Source organism: Aotus nancymaae, unplaced genomic scaffold, assembly GCF_030222135.1.
Source record: "Aotus nancymaae isolate 86718 unplaced genomic scaffold, 86718_ANA_hifiasm-v0.15.2.pri h1tg000079l, whole genome shotgun sequence".
Taxonomy (NCBI): domain Eukaryota; kingdom Metazoa; phylum Chordata; class Mammalia; order Primates; family Aotidae; genus Aotus; species Aotus nancymaae.
The window spans coordinates 29,215,199-29,221,415 of record NW_026988494.1 but is presented as its reverse complement, the minus strand read 5'-3'; positions in this window follow the sequence as shown (position 1 = coordinate 29,221,415).

Here is a 6,217-nt window from a genome sequence, read left to right as displayed (position 1 = left end):
AAAGCACCTCTTAAACAACAAAATCAAGCATGCGTGAAAATCACCTGGGCTGCTGTCACAAATGCATATTCCCAGGAGAAGTACTGGGTTCAAGCCCCGGGGATTCTGGCTGTGTTGCTCCAGGCTTCACAAATGCCCCGGTGATGGACACAGGTGGTCCAAAGACACTTTGAGAAACTTCAGTAAGACAAAGCAGGCAAGGGAAGGCACTGTTTATCATTGATGCTGTCCGTGTGTTCTCAGCAAAGGCCTGTGTCAGAGGGTCAGAGCAGGAGTCACTAATCCTGTTTTGTGGAAGGAGCAACTGAATGATTCTGCCAATCCCTTGAGATGACGTCCCCTGCCTACACCAAGAGACGGAGTGCCTGTGATGTCTCTTCCACAAACAGCCCACAGGATAAGCTGCTGGGGGGAGTGTGGGGTGTGAGGTGGTGGAGAACCAGTACTTAGGAATCTGCCATCCGCCTTGGCCATGTGGTTCAAAGGGCACTCAAAGAGCCAGGGCCTTTCCACCCTGCAAATGGGACCACACGTGCACTTTTTCAGCCCGGAGGGAAACGAATGTGACCTCCATACAAATCCAGTCATTGTAAGTGCCACAGAGAAGATAAAATGCGAGACAGCGCCGCGTGTGGAAGGGGCTGCTTTTCCCAGGTGATCAAAGCTTCCTGGAGAAGAGCTATTCCAGCCACAGGGGCAGTTGTGCAGAGGTCAGGGAAGAGTGCTCCAGGAAGAAAAAGATAGTCCCAGCCCCGGAGGTCTGCAGAGGGAAGCCAGTGCAACAGGTGGCTGCAGAGGCTGGCGGGGGCTCTCCAGCCTGGTATGGCAGAGTCAGGAGTTGGAGTTTGATTTGGGTGGTGCAGGAAGTTTTCTGGGGTTTTTGAATGATACGTGATCCGATTTAAACTTTCACAAGATCGAAGCAGAAAGTACTTACTGCTGTGTAGAGAGTAGGTGGGGAGGAGGAGGAGAAGTGGGGCCCAGAGGGCACGTAGGAGCAGAGGCAGTGGACGTGAGCGTGATCTAGACTGGGCAGCAGCTGCAGAGGGGGTGACAAGCGAGCCAGTCGATATTTGCTTGGGGACATACTTTGGGGACAATTTAGATGTGGAGTGTGATGGAAATGGAGGAACTAGCCATGGCCCTCCAGTTAGCAGGTGGATTAAGAAGGGGTGCCATTCACTCAGAATGAATGGGTGTGGAGGGGCCACAGCAGCAGGGGTGCTGGTTCACGGTATATTTAAATGTCGATTCAATACAAGTGGGGAGTGAGTTGGACACAGGGCCTGGAGGTCAGGGGAAAGGCCAGTGTTAATAGATCTGGGAGTCTGGATTCAGATGTTTGGATAATATTGAAAGTACTATACCTGGTAAACTCAGAAAAAGAGTGTAGGAGAGAAGAGGGCTGCACACAGCATCCTTGGGACTCCAGTGTGTGTTTATTCATTTAGTTACTTTCACTGGATATTGACAAATTCTAATTGTATATATTTATGGTGTACCAAGTGTTTCTATATGTACAATGTGGAATGATTGACTCAAGCTAATGCACTCATCACCTCAAATGCTCATTATTTATTCCTCCTAACTGGAACCCTGCACCCTTGGACGAACACATCCCCACGCCCTGCTCCCAGAGCCTAGAGTACCCCCATTCTGCTCTCTCCTCTGTGAGTTAGCTTGCTTTCGAGTGCACATGGAAGTGTGCACGCACAGCCTGGCTGTCCTGACATTTAAAGATCTGACCGAGAAAGAGGTGTGCTCAGAGAATACTTAGGAAAAAAAAGTTAGCTGTAGACCAAGCCACTCGGGAGGCTGAGGTGGGTGGATCTCCTGAGCCTGGGAGGTCAAGGCTGCAGTGAGCTGAGATCACTCCACCACACTCCAGCCTGGGCGACAGAACAAACAAAAACAAAAACCAGAAGTCCAGCTAGTAAGGTGGAAGGAAAAGCAGGTGGACAGGGCATCCAAGAGCCTTCAAGAAGACAATGTTTCAAGGAGAGTCGTCTAGACCAATGCTGCTGAGAAACCAGGGAACAAGAGGGCAGAGAGGTGGCCGCAGACTTCAGCAAGAGGGAGCTCCCACACTGATGGCGTCACAGATGGTGGAGATGGCCATTGTCAGCGCAGTGGGAAAGCCAGGGGTGAGGAGGCGGCGGGAAGTAAGGACGTGGAGGCAGGTGATAAGGGCCACCCTGCTGCATCGATGTGCCATAAAGGGAGCAGAGAACTAGGAGCTGGACAAGGACATAGATACGGACCAGAGAGCAGTTTGGGGTTTTCTTGTAACAATGTGTAATATGATGAAGGTGCTGGCATCTGAGAGAGGCCAGTGCCTGAGGAAAGGGAGCCGCTGACAACATGCTCAGGGAAGAGGGAGCCACAGCAGTGCAGCTCTGGAGGAGGGGAGACCTCCCAGCAGAGTGCGAGTAGAGCCCAGGCTGGGACAGCAGGACCGAGTGCTTCCTCCTTGAGGCGTGAAGGCAGGGTGCAGCTGAGGGGGGGGTGCCCGTTACTGACGCTGTCAGAGGCGTTGGAACCAGAGAGACTCCTGCTCAAACAGGGGCTGGGGAACTGAGGCTGAGATCTGCTGGGCTGCTTTCCTAGGAGTTAGGCGTTTTTAGTCACAGGATGACACTGGAGGCCGGCACAAGACACGGGTCACAAAGCCCCCGCTGGTAAAACAGGATGTGGTGAAGAAGCTGCCTGAACCCAGCAAAATCCAGATACAGCAAAAGTGGCCTCTGGTTGTCCTCACTGCTCATTATATGCTAATTATAACTCATTCACTGCTAGAAGACACTCCCACCAGCCCCTTGACAGTTTACAAATGCTATGGCAACAGCCAGAAGTCACCCTACGTGGTCCAAAAAGGGCGGGAACCCTCCGTTCCATTCCAGGATTTCCCACCCCTTTCCCAGAAAACCCATGAATAATCGACCCCTTGTTTAGCATATGATCAAGAAATAACCATGACTATGCCCAGCCAGGCACTCCACGCCCACGGAGCAGCCATCTTTCTGTTCTTTCACTTCCTTAATCAATGTGCTTTCACTTTACTCTGGGGACTCACCCCAAATTCTTTCTTGTGCGAGATCCAAGAACCCTCCCTTGGGGTCTGGATCAGGACCCCTTTTCAGTAACAGCATCAGTAGCACAGAAGAAGGGAGCCCATGGGGTCCCTCCTATTTGTCTGTGAAACAGGGGAGTCAGAGCGATGGGATATAAGCGGTTGCCAGAGAAAGACATTTTTGAAATAAATCCCTGAGAACAGGTGAGTTAATTAGGAAAAAGAAGGACCATCTGGTCTGGCGGCTTGGCTGCCCATTTGAGGCTGTGGTCAGAAGTGTGGGGTGTGTTCAGCAAGCCTGGTGGAGTTTTTTTTGTGTTTTTTTTTTTAAGCAGTATTTAGTAGTCCCAGTGCGGACACAGACCAGGCAGACAGTGGGAGTTAGGATTTACCAGTCAGGCAACAGAGGATGGGAACAGAAAAAAGTTTTTTGTTTTTTGTTTTTTAACAGAGGCACAATCTCAGCGTCGGACTGAGTCAGGAGGGAAGAGCCAACAGAGCCGGAGGTAGGTGCGTGGCCAGCAGTCTCCACACACCCTGGGGGTTGCTAGGTGAGTCCAGGAGAGACGAGACAGAAAAGGTGCTGACCAAGTAAGCGGAGAGCAGGAGTGACAACTCAGATGTGGTGTGGCTTCCTCATTCAGAGCCCTGGCCTGCTGCCGAATTAGCCACTGACGCCCTGCTGAGGGTGGCAGGGTGGCCTGCCCCACGTGGTGACATCAGTCAAACTGTGGTTTCCTTGGGCTCTGGGAGATCTCATCTCTTATGTTTGGAAAGGGTAAACTCTGTTTACACACACTCCTCTGGCTTCTCAATAACACCTCCCGCTGGATTCTTCTCCATGTCAAAGCCTGAAGTCTGTGGCCTGCAGGACTTGGGGAAGGAGCTGGGCAGGCAGAGGAAGATGGCAGTGGGCACAACAGACAGGCCTGTCATAACTGGGAACTGCTCAGCAGATGGAAGGCTTGAGGCAGGGCTGTTTCTAAATACTCTGTTCACAGGCTCAAAGCAAACAGCAATGGAGGCAGCTAGGCAGTCTCCAAAGGAAATTGATTCAGGAAGAGAAACCTCATGCGTTGGAACATTGATCATTTCTTTGAGGATAAATCCTCAAGGTGATGGATATGCTAATTACCCTGATTTGATCACTAGACATGGAATGCACAAAATCACTATGTACCCCGTAAATATGTACAATTACTACACATTGATTTAAAAATTAAAATGGAACAAAAAGGTGTTTCAGCTGGGCATGGTGGCTCATGCCTGTGATGAGCTCATGCCAGTTTGGGAGGCTGATATGGGAGAATTGCTTTAGCTCAGGAGTTCAAGGCCAGCCTGGGTAACAGAGAAACCTCCTTTTTTTTTTTTTTTTTTGAGACAGTCTTGCTCTGTTTCCCAGGCTGGAGTGCAGTGGCAGGATCTCAGCTTACTGCAACCTCTGCCTCCTGGGTTCAAGTGATCCTCCTTCCTTAACCTCCCAAGTAGCTGGGACTACAGGTGTGCACCACCACACCTGGCTAATTTTTCTATTTTTGAGGGGACGGAGCTTCACCATGTTGGCCAGGTTGGTCTCGAACTCTTGACCTCAAGTGATCTGCCCACCTTGGCCTCCCAAAATGCGGGGATTACAGGAATGAGCCACCACGCCCGGCCCTTGTCTATTTTTTAAAAAATAATAAATGAAGGCGTTTGCGGGCTGTAGGAAGTCATTATGCACTGCTCACTGCAAGGAGGGAATTTGGCCCTGAGCATTCCCACCTGTAGGATGGGTGCAGCTCGGCAGGACAGCAGGGTATTTCCTGAGCCATCTGTTAAATGGAGAGCCCTGCACCGCTCATTCTCTGACCCACTTCTCCATGTGAAGACTACTGAAGCTGAAAAAGGGGCATTTGCCAGAGAACAGCCAGAGTCCCAGGGGAAACCTGAGTTAGAGATGACAAGCCACACTCCTTATCTCGCTCCCAGAGACTCACCACCCACGTGGCCCGGCATAGGCCTAGAGAAAGGGCTCTCAGGGACTCACCTCCGCGACCCCACCCACGCACAGTGGGCTTCACCCGGGAGGGGTGCCTAGGCCTGGAGCAGGACAAATGCATCTCCACCCTGTCGCCTCTGTACCACTCTGGGTTTGGTCAAGAAAGTGGAAGCCCCCTCAGTCTTCCATGAAGGGAAGGACCTGATTCAGGAGCTAGGGGTTCACAGAGCCTTTAGGAGGGTGGGAACAGGCAGGGTCCGGGGAAGAGGCTGCGGGAAGTGACTCAGAGCTCATCCCCACAGCAGCAAGGCTTTCAGCCAGCACAGCAGGGGGCCTTTGGTGCATCCCTGCAGCTGGAATGGCTTTGGAAAGTCAGTGGGTGATTCTCAGGTCTGTTCACACCTCTGCCTGGTGCCACCACCAGGAATAAAGCTTCGCTTGCTATTGTGCACTGAATTATGACCCCACCCCCAAATTCACATGTTGAAATCCTGACCTCCAGCATCTCAGAATGGGACTGTATAACTAGAGTAAAATGGGTGGGTCATAATCCAAGCTGATTGGCGTCAGCATAAGAGAAGATTAAGACACAGACATACAGAGGGATGGCCATGTGGAGACACAAGGATAAGACGGCCCCTACAAGCCGAGGAGAGGCGCCTGAGAAGAAACCAACCCTGCCAATCTTTGTTTATTTTTTTTTAGATGGAGTTTTGCTCTTGTTGCCCAGGCTGGAGTGCAATGGCATGATCTCGGCTCACTGCAACCTCCACCTCCTGGGTTCAAGCGATTCTCCTGCCTCAGCCTCCCCAGTAGCTGAGATTACAGGCATGTACCACCACTCCTGGCTAATTTTTTATTTTCAGTAGAGATGGGGTTTCTCCATGCTGGTCAGGCTGGTCCGGAACTCCTGTCCTCAGGTGATCCACCCGCCTCAGCCTCCAAAAGTTCTGGGATTACAGCCATGAGCCACTGCGCCCGGCCGAGAACTTCTAATGTTTTAAACATCTTTTCTGCTTTCAATGTGCTCTAAATATGTGTAATATATTGGTACAGACACGTCCTATAATGTATAAATCTGTTGGGGAATGCAGAGACCTTTTCACAGATGGAGGAAAGTCAGACAAGGGAGAGGCCCTGCCTTTGCCTGCGCCATATTGGATTACCCT